The following is a 16,375-nucleotide window of genomic DNA, read 5'->3' as shown; positions in this document are numbered from 1 at the left end:
GTCTACCGCCTCATGAGCTTTCCATTTCCTGCCAGTTCGTACTTCTATGCCAGCCGAGGAGACTTTGATGTCATTAGAGTCCCTATACAGCAGCACCTCTCTTGCTCGGTTGACCATAAAGTCCTCCATCAGACTACTGAAGGGCAGTAGTCGGGAGGCTGGGAGGTTCCCAACTCCTCTGATGTCGCTTGGAGTGCTCCGGTGTCCTTCAAGGTACAGTCATAGATCTTGCCCAGGCTCTTAACTGGCTTCTCCCCCACCGATGGAATCTGGGTGCCTCCGACTGAGAAGCGAAACTGGTCTATGACTTTCCCCTTCTTCACCACCAGAGACCTGGATTTGGCTGGGTTGAAGTTCATCCGGGCCCAGCTAATGAGACGCTCCAAGCCTTGAAGGATCCATCTACAGCCCGGGACTGATGATGTAGTCACTGTCAGATCATCCATAAACGCTCTGATGGGGGGCTGCCGCATACCAGAGCGGGTGAGTCGACCTCTGCACTCCACCTCTGCTGACTTCACCAGCATATTCATGGCCAAGGCAAACAATATCACTGAAATGGTGCATCCAGTGATAATGCCCTTCTCTAGCCGATGAAATGCAGATTTCTTTTTTCCGGAAGTGACTCTCAAACTGAAGCAGCTGTAATAGTCCAGTATGAGGTCCTTGATCTTGCCTGGAATGTGGTGTCTGTCAAGCGAGGTTTCCACCAGTTTGTGTGGGATAGACCCGTAGGCATTGGCAAGGTCAAGCCACAAGACTGCCAGGTCTCCTTTGCCTTCCCGTGCCTCCCGGATCAGCTGGGTGACGACTCCCGTATGCTCGATGCAACCTGGCACCTTTGGGACAATAGTCTTGAGTGTTTTGAAGCAGCATTCCAAGACGCTGACCAGCTACTCCCAACACCACAAATCTTGCAGGTGCCTGGGAATGCCAGCAGCAACCTTGAAGAAGTTTCATCGTGCAAAATGTGCCAAGATAAGAACACATGCACAAAAAGTAATTATTCTCACATACACACACACACATAGACAACAAGTACAGCTTGTGCAACTGCTTGCTTCCCCCTCCACTTAGAGTTGCACGACCATGTATTAGGGACCTCCTAAAGAAAATAAAAAGAGAGGAGCATGAATGGCATACTCAGGGTGGACCGGCATGTCACTGGGTATGTTGTTTCACTCTCCTTGCTGCGAGTAACTTTGAATATTGTTGTCTGTCTCTTCTGTATTTAAGTGTTTTTACAAGTGTCCCAGGAGTTTGAACCTGACAGGGACTCTCAATTCACACGTGTTGGACTTTGGACTCCGTCCCTTGTATGACCATTTTTCCCCATTGACGAACTGTTTTTGTGTTGGTGCCGGATGCACAGCTGGCACTGTGGCTAAGCTGGTCAAAGTGCCTGTCTAGTAAACATGTGATCCTGGGTTCAAATCCCAGCAGTGCCTGGGTGCTTGGTCAGTGAAACTTTGGCAGCTGATTTGTGAACCATGTACTTCTTTTTGTCACTTGCCCTTCAAGAACGAATTGACGTTGCATCCACAGCTGACATGATTGTTGTGGATCCCATTACGCCAGAAGGTGCTTGAATCCAAAGAGTATGACATTGTGATGTGTTGTCATTCAGCGCTACTTTGCAGAGGCTCATCCACTTGACAGTTTAATTTTTTTTCTCTTACAGTGTGTCCCTACGTGGCATTGGTGGTTCAGTGGTAGAATTCTCAGACATTTGCTGCCAGCCAATCAGGATGCGACACAGACGTCAGACAAGCAAAGACACTCGCCTGCCACGCGGGCATGATTGCCATTACCATTACCATCTATCAGGGATGGCAACTGAATTAAGAATCAATGCCAGAAACCTGCCACAGGATTTCAGATAATGTTTTGAGGCAGACTGGTCATGATGCCTCTGAAGTTCACCAAAGCAGACCTGACTTAAAGTGACTACACTTCCAAAGTTCCCAGTGATGACTGAACCTCTCGCTCCTTGTTTCCCTGAGAAACTCATATCTTCAATTTAATTATTGAGAATTGTGTTTACCCACAGTCCTGGAAGATCGCAAAGGTGCTAGGTCGAAAAGGTTTACTTAAACAAGTTATTCCTTGTGTGCTGTTGTAGTCTCTGTCACGCAATTGGTCAGCGTGTTTGGCTGTTAACTGAGAGGTTGGTGGTTTGAGCCCACCCAGGGACTCTCAATTCACACGTGTTGGACTGTGGACTCCCTCCCTTGTATGAACATTTTTCCCCATTGGCGAACTGTTTTTGTGTTGGTGCCAGATGCACAGCTGGCACTGTGGCTAAGCTGGTCAAAGTGCGTGTCTCGCACTGTATCTTCAATTTAATTATTGAGAATGGCGTTTACCCACAGTCCTGGAACATCGCAAAGGTGCTTGGTCGAAACGATTTACTTCAACAAGTTATTCCTTGTGTGCACGGTCATCTCCTTGGCCTTCTCGGTGTTGAGGATGAAGGAGCAGAAATCTTCTGGCATAGTGTACTTGACCACAGAAGGAGGACCAACTGAGCTATCCAGGCCTTTGTAGAATGAGGACAACTCACAAACTGAAATCTTCTGGCATACTGTGCTTGACCTTGCAGAGAGGAGAGCTTCTTCTCTGGCTCTGAACAAAGGCGGTCGCATCTTTCCCCTCTCCTCCCTATCCCTTATCTTCCCTGCTTTGTTGTCCCTTGGTACTTTATGGAAACGATGTGAGGTGCCTGGCTTTTAACTAGCCGTGGAAAGACTTGTGTAGCCCCTCACACAAACCACGTGTCTTCCTCCCATGCACATGTTGCCAGCTGATCCTTGACATCAGCAACATTTTGGTTCTAGGACAATGGGGTCACCTGCCCCCATTGGTCTTTTCCAAGCAGTCACGGTGGCCGAGAGGTTAAGGCGTTGGACTTGAAATCCAATGGGTTTTTTTCTGTGACGCTTTGGTTGGGCATTTGTTGCCGCCATGCTGTTTACCTTGTGGTGGAGTACTGTTGGTTATGAGGGCCGGGGTGTTGTCGACGGGGGCTTTTGTTGTTCTTTCACGGTCTGCATTCTCTACACTGGTGGTCTAAATTTTGGGTAGAGGATAATGGGGTCCACTGTCCCCATTGATCTGCTTCTTGCAGTCTCGGTGGCCGAGAGGTTTGTTGCCACTCTGCTTTGACATGCTGTTTTCTTTACCTCTCCCCGGTCTTTCAGCGGCCTTGTCGAGGGTGTTTCACAGGTGGGTGGGTGGTGTGATGTTGGATATGGGGGCCAGTGGGTTGTCGCCGTTTTGTTGTTCCTGGAGCACATGAAGAAGAGTGGCCAGTACGGGGGGTTGAACCCATGACCTTGGCATTATTAGCACCACACGCTGACCAACTGAGCTAACCGGGATAACGGCAGAGAGCTGCTGGAATGACAAGGCGCTACGAAACGCGTATCGGGCGAGCCTCAGCGTCTGGGTCTCATCCCGAGCGGCCAGCTCATCTTGCACTTGTTGGCTGAGGCTCGCCCGATATGCGCTCCGCAGCACCTTGTCATTCCAGCTGCTCTCTGTCGCTATCCATTCGACTCGACAACCGGCTGCGGGAGCGCAGCGCACAGCGGAGCCTCTCCAACCCACAGGTCGGCTCCAAATCCCACCTCCTGGGGCTCTTCCGGCACCACTCCTCCCTCCCTGCTCCAGCAGCGGAGCGCCGTCTTACGACGTCGGGAGTGTCGTCCCCATGCAACTGGGAGCCAGTCGCCTTTCGTCAGCGGAGAGGAGTCACCGCCTATGCCTGTGGCTGTGCCTGTGCCTGTACTGTGGGAGTCCTATACACGATTTCCCGCTGTCCAGTTCGCTCAGCACGCCAACGCTCTTCCTCCACCAGGGATATTCCCCAGCTGCTGGCACTGCCCGCTCCAACCACAACCTCTCAATTCACACATGTGTTGGACTTTGGATTCCCTCTCTTGTATGATTTTTTTTCTCTTACAGTGTGTCCCCACGTGGCATTGGTGGTTCAGTGGTAGAATTCTCACTTGCCAAGCGGGAGGCCCGGGTCCGATTCCCGGGCCAATGCAACAGGGCTGTTTTTATACCTTTCATCGGTGGTCGTGTTGAAAAAAGTGCAAAGACCCTTTTCGGGACCAACACATGACCTCTGAATTCGATCAGAAAAGTCACACCTAACCACCTGAGACTTGATTATCTCAAAAACACTGTCAAAAGTGGCATTCTCATCCACGGCGTGTTTGAGCCTGCAACCTCAATGAGACGCCGTTGAACGCTCGGCCGTACTCACTCGCCCTAAAACAACAAGACCTTTGATAGCTCAGTTGGAAGAGCGGATGACTATAGTGTTTCAAGCTTGAATCCTGAGGTCCCAATATCAAGTCTGGCTCGAAGGACAAGCCGTTTGCTTATGTTATGTCTGCCAGGAAAGAATGGCAATACCGTCTACCGTCATTTTCCATTGCCTTTGCATTTGTGGTTAAGGCGATGGACTAGAAATCCATTGGGGATTCCCCGCGCAGGTTCAAATCCTGCCGACAACGTGCGATTTAGGGGGCACTCGGGGTGTCAAGACACCTGAACAGCTCACAGCTTCCAGCTCGCAACTCCCTTGTGGAAGGACCACAATGGGTCATCCTGAATAGCAGGTCATCATAGCTGCCTTCCTGGGGTCCACTGCTTGAAGCACACGCCTCACGTCATGCTCTCCTACAGTTAATGGGGGGGTCCGTCGTGGGGCCGGGAGGGGCTGGGGGCAGGGCTGGAGAAGATGAGTATCGCTGTGGTGTTTCAAAGCGGGCAAAGAAACTGTTGAGTTCCTGTCTTCTCTGCCAGAGACATGCTCAGGTCTCCTGACATCACATCACGTCCTCTGAAGTTAGTGATGCTCTGCAGCCGTGCTTTATGTTTGAGCAAACATGATCAAGAGTGTTTGCTCCTCGCGTTGGACACTTGACATGCTGATGAAACTTCGGGAGTACAGTCTTTATTTATTTATTTTTTTTATTATTTTTTTTTGTCCCGTCCAGCCATTGGGGCAGATAGTATTGTTGATCTGAATGCTCTTACATGCTAGACAGATTTGCTCTGTGTCAGGAAAGGTGTTGGCTACAACTTCCCTGTACCATGAAATTTTATTTGCCGTTATTTGATGTTTTTGTTATGCCATTTGGGGCGACTGGACCGGAGCAAGAAGAAGAACAGAAAAGAAGAAGAGAGAAGAGAAAGGTGGGGTCGGGGGGGGGGGTGCAGTAGAGGGAGAGACAAAAACAGCAGCAACAAGAATTCCCAAAACAACAACAGTGACAAACAGAACAGTTAAATGTCAATGATGGCTAAGGGTCACACTGGAGATGATATCAGTGAAATGAAACAGTCCAACTTACCAGTAGCAATAGTAACGATGAAGACATGACCCATGATAGTAAACACAATTGCAACCATACAGTTACAGTAATTAAAATCTCACTGCTTGACATCATTATTACTGTAATAATAGCATACCAATACTATATAAACATCAGGGATAAGATAGTAGATTGTATAGAAAAGCACCCATGTGCTGTGAGTGCCCATATGGAGGTGTGTTGTGTATGTGAATGCGAGTGTGTGAATGTGTAATTGTCACTGAGAATGACAAAAGGAGAGAGACTGCCTTCTACCGCCCAGCAAACCCCGCCCCGCGCAGCCAGGTCAAGCCCCCACCGCCAGAGATCCTCCGGCCCCGTGGGTGTGGGCAAAGCCAGGGCCGACTCCCCAAGACCCGCCCCCGAAGCAACTCCCCGAAGAGACCAGCAAGAGGCCATGGAGGAGCAATCCCAACCGGCAACAGGGCGCCAGCAGGCCGGAGGAGAGCCGCACCCCCGAGACCAGCGGGAGACCATACCCCACTAGGGCAGAAGGGCATCGAAGGCCACACACCCGTGGGCACAGGGGCGCCCCTGCCGGCCGGAAGGGAGCCCGTCCACGGCCGGAGGCACCGCCTCCCGCCCCCCACACACCCCCAGGAAGCAGAACCAGGCCCGCCCCAGGTAACCCCAGGCCCGACCACCGACATAGGACCGCCCCGGCCAGGACAGAAGAGGCCCGGGCACACTGCCCCATGGAGGACCGGGCGGTTGAGATGGAACGCCGTACGCCAGACCCCCGCGGAGCCCCCCCCGTATATCTACATGGCCATATACCCACATACACACCCACACATATACATATATATATAATTATAATAAAACTAATCATTATTTATCTAAGTATTTAAAACAATAAATACATAAAATAAACTCAGACACATGCACACCCCAACCACTCAATACACACACATGCTGTGGACGTCCCCGGGTGGGGCGTCCGGGGCATCACAGAGCGGGGGACCCAGGGGTCCCAGACCCACAACCAGGCCCCGAGCCCAGGGAGGTACGGACCGCCAAGGCATAGCACCCCCAGACTCCCCTCGACCACGGCATCAGGGCTACGGCACTGTGGCAGACAAAGGAGCGGGCGAGGGGAGGAGGCCCGCACATGAACAAGCGGAGGGGGCGAGCAGGCGAGTGGTGAGGCGCTCCACTGCGCCGGCCGACATCCGCCGGGCAGCTCACCCCCGTGAGGGAGAGCCATAGCTCCAAGTCACGGGGAGGCCAAGCACCAGAGCCGAGGAGTTAAGACCACCGACGGACCCCACCATCCACCGGGAGGGCCAGCGGGACCCCCAGGAAGGCCAGGCAGACCAGACCAAAATATCCTGCAGCCCAGGGCACCCCGAGCGAGCCGCCAAGCCCCAGCAGCCAGCGGGCCAATCGCGGGGGTAGGCAGTAGGCTCTCCGGTCCAGCCCGCTACACCTGTGTGTGTGAAGATGGTATTGTGTAGATAGTGCAATTAAAAATTGGCCTGCCCCATATGGCTGACCTATGTGTGTGGTGTATGTGTATGTGTGTGTGTGTGTGGAGGGAAGCAGAGCAATGGTGGGTCCCATGCCTGCCCAGACCCCCCCCCCCCCCCCCCCCCAGAACTGAGTGTCTAAGGTGCGGTTAAAATTGAAGGGTGACCAGCCAGAGGAATGCCGAGGACAAAAGGGCATCCGCAAGGAAACCCTTCGCCCCCGGCAAAACCAGTTGCAGGCCACCCCCCAAAGTCCTACATGTATGTGAGGTGGTGCAGTGCAGCAGGGAGGATCGGGGCCCCACACACGCCCACCCCGCACTACCGGCTAACCGAGCCGGGCAAGCCAGCCGCCGGGAGCAAGCCCTGGGCCACAGGACCAACCACAAGCCCCACCCAGCCCATCGTGGCTGCCAGTCCGGCCTGCCAGCTCCCCCCCGGAGGGCCCCACCAGAGATTGAGCCAGCTACGCCACCCCCGGACCACCAGGAGCCGCGGACAAACCACACGCCCCGAGGCAGCTCCTACAACCACCAGAACAGCAGGAACCGCGCCCCGGCAACACATCCGTCACCATGGCAGCCCAGGGAGTGACACCACAGAGACCGCAGGAGAACCGGGACCCGCATGGGGAAGAGCCCAACCCCGCCCCCCGGGCTCGTGAGTCAAGAGTGCCAGGGCGGGACAGAGACACACACACCAGGCAGCAGAGCCCACCAGGCAGACGACACCCCAACAGCCGCAAAAAGTGAATGCCCCCCCAGTCCCACCCTCCACCACAGCGCTGACCCGTCTCCACCACATCTCCCATCCACCCACGGACCCGCCAAGTAGGACACCCCGGAGGCGGGAAGACCGCCACCAGACCGGAGACAGAAGGGGCCAACCAGACACCGGCAAATAGCAGGGGCCGCCCGTGAGCCACCGGCCAGCCCCACCCCCCAACCCTTGGTCGAGGCCCCCCCACGACCCAGAGCCCACCACCCCGCCCCCCAAGCAAGCCCCCCGCTAATCCCGGCCCGCACCGCGCAGAGCACCACCCCCACCGCTATCCGCCCCGCTACCCACGCACCCACAGCCAGCACCCCCACCCGCCCGCCCCACATCCACCACAACCCAGCCATCCCCCTACCGAAGGGAGGGAAGCAGGTAATGCCCCACCCCAGCACCGCACCTCCCCACCCAGAGCCCAAGCTGCACAAACGAGACCCCCCCTCCCGTATGAGCTTACCAGGCGCCCCACCCGGGGCCATACACCTACCATACACAAAAATTAAAATTGAGAATAAAAATAATAAATGAAAAATAAAAATAAAGTAAAGTAATTGATAATAATAATAATCATAATAATAATAGTAATAATAATAATAGCAATAATAATAATAGTAATCATAATAATAACAATAATAATAATAACAATAATAGTAATAATAATAATAGTAATCATAATAATAATAATAATAACAATAATAATAATAATAATAATAATAATAATAATAACAATAGTAATAGTAATAGTAGTAATAGTAATAATAATAGTAATAATAATAATATTTATTGATAGTTATGTATGTATAATAATGATGTATAATAACTATTGATACTTAATATATAATAATTTATATATAAATATATATATAAATATATAATATATATATATAAATATATTTTCTAATAATTTAGATCTTTTAGCTATTTTAGATATGATAATAATAAATATATACATGCATACCTACACACACACATATATAGCCATATACATACCTAAGGGGGAAGGCTCTGCAAGGGCAGCGGGGTATAACCACCCGTGCCCACACCAAGGGCAGGGCCAAAGCCTCCCATGCCCACACCCCACGGTCCCACACAGTAGCCAGGCCAGAGCACCCAGGGCAAACCCGGCCCACCCCCAGGGGCGAGGGAGGCCGCGGAGGAACCAGCGCCACCGGACGCACACAGGCCCCCCCCAGCAGCAGCAGGCGCCCACCACCCACAGGATGTGGCTCCCCGTCTACCCACCACCCCGAGGGACGGCCTGCACCACCCCCGGGACGACCACCACCACCCCACCCACGCCCCATCCCCAAATCCGGACAGCCCCCCACCAACCCCCACCAGAACCTCCAGGGGGTCAGCCCAGCAGGAAGGGACAGAGATACACGGCACCCACCCGCTCACCCCCCAGACGCCAGGGCAACCCGGCGACCAAGACCATGCCCCAAGCCAGAGGAACGAGACCGCCAGGGGCAGAGACAGGCACACTCAGCCCTTCGAGAATTACATTAAGCGATTAATTTTAGAGATTAATTATTGGAGCCCATATAGATTGAAATTCTGACAGTTGTTCTTTGGATTCAGCAGACATTCTCTCAATTGCTATATGATCTAACAGAAGATTTTTGTAAAAGGCTATGTTCAGTTTTTTTTTGGATTTCCAATTGATAAGAATGGTTTTCTTGGCAATGCTTAACGCTGTGATGAGGAGTTGTGTGTGATTTGTTTCTACGTTGACTGTAGAAAGATCACCCAACAAGCATAATACAGGTGAGGAAGGAATAGAGGTCCCAAGTGCCAAAGAAAGGTCCTCGCACACTGCTTGCCAGAAATTACTAATGGGGGCACATGCCCACATGGAGTGTAAATAATCATCTACTACATGATCTGGGCAGTATACACAGATGTTGGAGTCGGTTAGTCCCATTTTAAACATTCTCTGCCCTGTGTAGTGTACTCTATGAATGGTTTTGAACTGAACCAACTGTAGGTTGGGATTTTTTATTAAACGGAACGAATTAAGGCATATTTGCTTCCAGAACTCAGGGTCACAGCTTGTAGATAAATCTAGGTTCCATTTGGAGACTGGAACCCCAACGGTGTTGTCACACTTTGACAAAAGAATGTACAACTTGGATAATGTTTGGGGAGTGGATACGTTTAAGAATTGGTCAATGGTGGGATAGCTTTCCCAAGATATGTTACGAAACCTAGCTCTAATTATGGATTTATTTGTGAGTATTCAAGAAATGTATTCTGGCTTAACCCATACTGTGTAACAAGGTAAGTGAATGACACAAACTTTCCCCCCCTTATGATATTTTCCAAGCAACTTATTCCTTTGTCATGCCATGTTGTAAAATCCAATGTTTTTTTTTAAGCAATATATCAGGGTTATTCCAGATCGGAGTGTACTGGCAAGGATTGAGCGAGGACCTAGTTATTTTTAAAAATTCCCACCAAGCTGTCAGAGTGGTTTTAATATTTATGCTTTTAAAACAATCGTGTTTCCTAAGGATTTGGCTTATGAAAGGTAAGTTAAAGATGGGGATTTCTTGGCTAAATGATTGTTCAATGTCTAGCCATAACTGATCCAAGGGGTTAGGTTTTATCCATTTTAAGATATACTGTAGCCTATTTGCCAGGAAGTAATTGGAGAAATTTGGCAGTTCTAAGCCCCCACATTCTTTAGATTTTTGTAATGTTTTTAGGCTTATTCGTGCTGGCTTATTTTTCCAAAGAAATTTATTTATATATGAGTCTAATGACTTAAACCAAGTTATAGATGGTTTGGTTGGGATCATAGAGAACAGATAATTGATCCTTGGTAATATCATCATTTTCACAGTGGATACTCTGCCCATAAGAGAGATCGGCAAAGTTCTCCAACGTTCAAGATCATCCTCAATCGATTTCAACAGTGGGGTATAATTCAAGCTGATCAGGTCTGACAGATTGGGGGAAATGTTGATGCCCAAATACCTGTGCTCTGGAAAACGAAATTAATGGGCAATACTATGGATTTAGACCAGTTAATAGAGTAGTCTGAGAAGGTGCTAAAGTTATTGATGAGTGTGATAGCTTGGTGCAGTGAGAAGTGTGAGTTTTTTAGGAAGAGTAACACATCATCAGCATAAAGGCTTATCTTATGATGAACATTTGTTGTCTGGATCCCTTTAATATTTCCATGTTGTCGAATTGCAGCTGCAAGAGGTTCAATGAAGATAGCAAACAATGAGGGGGAGAGTGGACAACCTTGCCTAGTACCTCTTTGTAAAGTGAATTCTGGAGAGATCAGATTATTGGTTCGAACGGAGGCCTTTGGGATGCTATATAATATTTGGATCCACGTTCTAAATGACTCTCCAAAGCCAAATTTCTGTAGGGTTGCAAAGAGAAATTTCCAGTTAACTCTGTCGAATGCCTTTTCAGCGTCTAGTGAGACGATTGTGGTTTCCAAATTATGGATGATAGAGTGATCAATCAGATTGGTTAAGCGGCGTACATTGCTAACTGAGTGTCTCCCCTTGATAAATCCTGATTGATCGGGATGTATTATATGAGGGGTAACTTTTTCCAGTCTTCTAGCTAATACTTTGCATATTATTTTAAGATCCGCATTAATAAGTGAAATTGGACGATAACTGGAAGGTAATGTTGGGTCCTTTTCTGATTTTAGCAAAAGACTGATTGTAGCAGAATTCATATATGGGGGTAGGCGTGCATTTTCTTTTATTTCCTGAACCATTTAAAAAAAAACTGGGGCTAGCAGTGACCAGAATGTTTTATAAAATTCGGCAGGAAACCCGTCCGGTCCTGGTGCCTTGTTATTTGGCATTTCCTGTAGAGCATCATAACGATCTGTCAGTGAAATGGGTAAGTCCAGGGTTGTCACCTGATTTTTTTCTAATTTTGGTAATTCTATGGTACTAAGAAATGTTTCAATGTCTGGAACAGAAGGGTTAATCTGAGGTGTGTATAGTCTTTTATAAAAGTCCCTAAAGACTGAATTAATTTCCTCCGGAAGGTGAGTGATGTTACCTTCTGAGTTTCTAATGGAGGAGATAGAGTTTTTTTCTTTATTAAGTTTTAGTTGGTTAGCTAAGTATTTTCCAGATTTATTGGCATGTTCAAACTTCTCCAAACGTAGTCTTTGTAATTGGAACTGAATTTTCTTATCAGTAATTTCTTTTAAATCTAATTTCAATTTTCTAAGGTTATTCAGAGTATTCTCATCCTGTGAATTTGCATAAGCGGTTTCAAGGAGTTTAATTTTTTCCTCCAATTCCAATAATCTTTCTTTCTTTTTCTTATATGATGAGTAGGAGATAATTTTCCCGCGCATTACTACTTTTGCTGTCTCCCAGAGAACACAAGCCGAGGTTTCCGGTTGGTCATTAAAATCTAAAAACATTGTCCACTCTCTCTCAAAGACCTTTAAAAAGTCTGGGTCTTTAAGCAATGATGTATTAAATCTCCAGCATTTAGTAGGTGTACTTGTGGTTTGGTTAGTAAGAAAGAGAGAGACTGGTGCGTGATCACTAATAATGATAGGGTGTATGTGAATATTTGATATGTCAGATAAGATTGAGCTACTTGTTAAGAAGTAGTCAATTCGGGAGTACGTGTGGTGCACTGGTGAGAAATAAGTTGAAGTCCCCTCCCAAGATCAAGCTTGAATCCAGGTGTGCAGAGAGAGAAGAAAAAAAGGTGTGAAAGAAAGAGGGGTCATCAACATTAGGACCATATATGTTGGCAATGCAAAATTTAACATTGTCCACAGATATGTTAATTATTATATATCTACCTTCTATGTCTATAGTATTGTTGAGCAGTGTAAAATTGACCCTCCGGCTAATTAAAATGGCTACGCCCCTCTGTTTGGAGTTGTAGTTTGCTAGGTATATGTGTGGAAACTGTGGTGAGTGAAATGTATGGGCAGCTGCATTGGAGATGTGAGTCTCTTGCAATAAGACAATGTCTGCTTGGATATTCTTTAGATGGTTAAACATTTTTTGTCTTTTTTCTCGAGACCCGACTCCCCTGACATTCCAAGTGACAAATTGCAGTGAGGACATCCTCGACTAGCTTATGATGATATGTGTGTGTATATATGTGCAAGTGTGAAGTATATGTGCCTGTAGGTAGTGTAAGCATATACTATTACATATATGCTTAAAGTGCACATGGGCATATTATAATGTAGTCCTCCTGATCTGACTAGTGAAGGTGTAATGTTGGTGTATGCATGTGTGAGATATGCGTGTGTGTAAGTGGCAGTGTTGTAGATTTATGTGTCAGATGTACAGTACGAGCCACCTGTGTACATGGATGTGTGTCTTTATGTACAATGTTTGTATTTGCGGGTTTGTGATAATGTGAGTGTGTGTGAACTGTATAGACATGCTGGTACAGAAAACAGACAAGTGACAAACAGGAATATAAGTGAGTGAAAGAGGGGAAAGACAGTGAGAAAGTGTGCAAGACAGGGAGGAAAGGAATGAGGTGACATGCAAGGAAGAAAAATGGGGAGTAATTTGAAGGCAGAGTGCAGGCGTTAACGAGGATGAGCGCGTTATGATATACAAACCTTTATCATGTAACTATGAAAAAGTAGGACGTTACCTTACCTTACCAAGCATATTCAGTTACCATGTTAGAATGATTAATACAGCCACGGTGTAATTTCACGATCGCGGTATAGCTGTCCATTAACAAAGAGTTTGTCCACTGTGATGACAGCTCGGCACCCCTCGTTGATGAACTTTTTTCGGATAGGGAATAGGCGACGGCGTCTGTCGAGGATCTCCCTTGGGAACTGGTCGTTCACGCTGAAGTCCGTCCCCTTCAGCTCTCGGCCTCGGCCTTTCACCTGCTCCTTCTGCTTGAAGTGTTCAAATTTTGCCACGATGGGTCTCGGTCTTGTATTTTCTGGCTTCTTGGCTCCCAGGCGGTGGACGCGATGGAAGGTGATGTCCCCGATGACGTCAGCTGGGAGCTTGAGCCGTTGCGCCATGAAGGCCCTTACGGATTCTTCCGGGTCTTCCTCGGATTTCTCCGGAATTCCTGCAAAGACGAGGTTGTCCCTCATGCTTCGAGCCTGAAGGTCCAAGATCGTTTCCTTCATGGACTTGTTTTCCTGGCGGAGTTGTGAAACTCCGTCGGTGAGGGACTTCACCGATTCACGGAGGGTTGCGTTCTCCGTCACCAAGGAGATTATTTGTTTTTGGCTGAAGTCCAGAGACTCACGGATGGCCTGAAATTTTTTATGGAGTACCTCGACAAGAGCCAGGCAGCCGTCCAAGCAAATCAGCCTCTTGTCGATGGAATCGAGGATGTCCTTGATGTCTGTGCCTGGTGGCGAAGTCTCCCCAGGGGAGTCTTCAGGACGGCTACGCTTGGAGTTCGGCGTCTTGGGTGACTTGCCCGACTTGCCCATGACGATACTATCGAAGCAACCGTCGATGTACTCCTCCAGATCTTCCAGGTTTGTTTTTTGTGAACTGTAACTTTTCCAGCAGTTAAATATGTTGGTTTATATCTAAGGATACTTTGCGGATGTTTAAATAGTTAAGATTGTTTGGGAGCGCTGTATTCCGCTTGTCTGACTTGCGCGCGTCACGTACCCTCTCGCGAGATTACAGCATCACGCCTCTGAGTACAGTCTTTAAATTGGCCTTATTAAAGTCCCCGGCTATAATATGAACGCCATCAGGGTGGGCCCGCTGATGTTCATTGATGACGTTCAACAGTAGAGAGAGTGCCGTGCTAACGTTAGCATCCGGTGGGATGTAAACAGCGGTGACGATCACAACAGTTGGCTCCCTCGGGAGAAAATATGGCCGGCATCTTACGGACATGTACTCAATGTCAGGGGAGCAGTGAGTCTCTATGATCTTGCTGTTGTTGCACCAATCCTCATGCCGTAAATACAGACCCCCCCACCTCTGCTCTTACCGGAGTCCTCTGTTCGATCCCAGCGGTGTAGAGAGCGGCCGGCTAGCTGCACGCTAGCATCGGGGATCGTCGGTTTGAGCCAGGTCTCCGTGATGATTAGGACACAACAGTCACGAATGTAGCGGTTTCCCTCGAGCTGTAACTCCAGGTCGTCCTTTTTGTGGGTAATGGATCTGGCGTTGGTGAGATACAGACTGCCAGTTTGTGTCGGTAGCCGATGTCCACAAGGTCCTGTCGGGTGTAGTGGTGTAATGCTGATGTATACGTGGATAGAGTCCATAGACAAACACACATGAAATAAGCAAAAAAGCACTGAAAGGGAGAGTCGTGAGCCGCTGCGTCTGTATCTACTATCTTGGATCGTCTCGCAAGAGACTCGTCCGGGCGAGACCGGTCCAATGGGCCGGTATTATGGTTAATGGAAATCCAAGGGATGATAAAAGCAAAACAGGATTTAACCTGATCCATAATTTTATACTCCTCTGGGACGCCACGAGGGATACCTATGGCTCTTGAAATTGACTTTTAATTACTGAAGTGTGTGTGAGGGTTGCCTTGTTTTTATGCTTTTAAGGACGTTCTTTTTTGTTGGCAGGTGCTGAGGGCCCAGAGCGGCAGCAGTTTCCCTGTGTCCCTTTTTTTCCACTTTTGGTTTGCTGAGTCACGGGTGCAGTGTGGTTTGGATCCCTCCTTTTATGTTACCGCTGTCGTGGTAAGCCCAGCCCAGGCCTCTTTTCTTTTTGATAACTCCTCCCATCACCACTTTCTTTGTATTATTCATGGTTTGTGGCTCATTTTAAGAGAATTGTTTAATGAAATAACTACTTTTATAATTGTAAATCACGATCTTGTTGTGTGGGATTTTTGGGGTTAATGTAGAGTTTGTGATTGATCCAACCTGTTACATCCTGGGGTGAAAGTCCCCAGGTGAAGTTGTCAGCAATTTACCTACCCCGCTCGCTTTGCCACACATGCAATGACACCACAGCGGCCACCTCCTTCCTCTGAGCCCCTCCATGCAGGCCAGTGATGCACCCAATCAGTCATCTGGGAAATATGTATTGTGTGTCCAAACTGGGACAGTTGCTCGTGTACACAACTTCAGAGATCAAGCACATGTCCTTGTTCCCATGTTTTTTGTAAAAGTAGGAATTGAACGGCCATTACATGTGAATGGGGATCAATGGGAATGGGCTGTTAAGAGGACTGGCGAGGTCACAAAGCAGTGGCCAAACAATGAATCACGACGATGTGTCCAAAGTGGGGGCAGATTGACAATTGTCCAAATTGACAAATATTTCTCCTTTGGAGGGAAAATTGTAGTTCATATAACATGTTCCAGAAATAATGGGATTTTCTTCAACAAAACAAGAAATCACAATTGGAAATGAGGCTTGAAGGGTTTAAAAGCTAGCTGTGAAAAAAGCACCGGAGCCAACCTCAGGCTCACCTTGATGTCTCAGTGGATTGAAGGTTGGCTGCATGGGCGGGACTTTGAAGTTAAGGTCCTTTTTCCAAACTATTTGCCAAGTCACAAGGCAAATCAGGATTATACTCAAAGCTTGAAGGCTTGAACCAGGGACCTTTAGATCGTCAGTCTAACACTCCCCCAACTGAGCTAGTTCAGCTGCAAAAGTGGACCTCAGTCTGGCCTAAAAGTAGGGGCAGTGTGACGCTGGGTCTGTGCCACGTAATTTGCTGTGCACCTGGTCCGGTGTGTTCTCATCTTGGGTTGGAATGTTCCCATGCTGGTAACGGGTGGGGAATACAGTCCGTTGATGAGAATAA

The 16,375-nt window shown here is 48.3% G+C and overlaps 1 non-coding gene and 1 pseudogene across 1 annotated transcript; one reads left to right on the top strand and one right to left on the bottom strand.

Annotated features, from left to right (window-relative positions):
• LOC131111083 (uncharacterized) overlaps positions 1 to 14,069 on the bottom strand; it is a 15,033-nt pseudogene extending 964 nt beyond the window's left edge.
• On the top strand, positions 1,375 to 1,448 carry trnat-agu (transfer RNA threonine (anticodon AGU)). The gene has a single exon. It is a non-coding gene; the product is annotated as a tRNA-Thr (tRNA).
• Positions 14,070 to 16,375: the final 2,306 nt, after the last annotated feature.

The sequence above is a fragment of the Doryrhamphus excisus genome, unplaced genomic scaffold (genome assembly GCF_030265055.1).
Source record: "Doryrhamphus excisus isolate RoL2022-K1 unplaced genomic scaffold, RoL_Dexc_1.0 HiC_scaffold_24, whole genome shotgun sequence".
Lineage (NCBI taxonomy): Eukaryota > Metazoa > Chordata > Actinopteri > Syngnathiformes > Syngnathidae > Doryrhamphus > Doryrhamphus excisus.
Note: the sequence above shows the minus strand (reverse complement) of the source record. Positions and strands in the feature narration are given on the sequence as shown.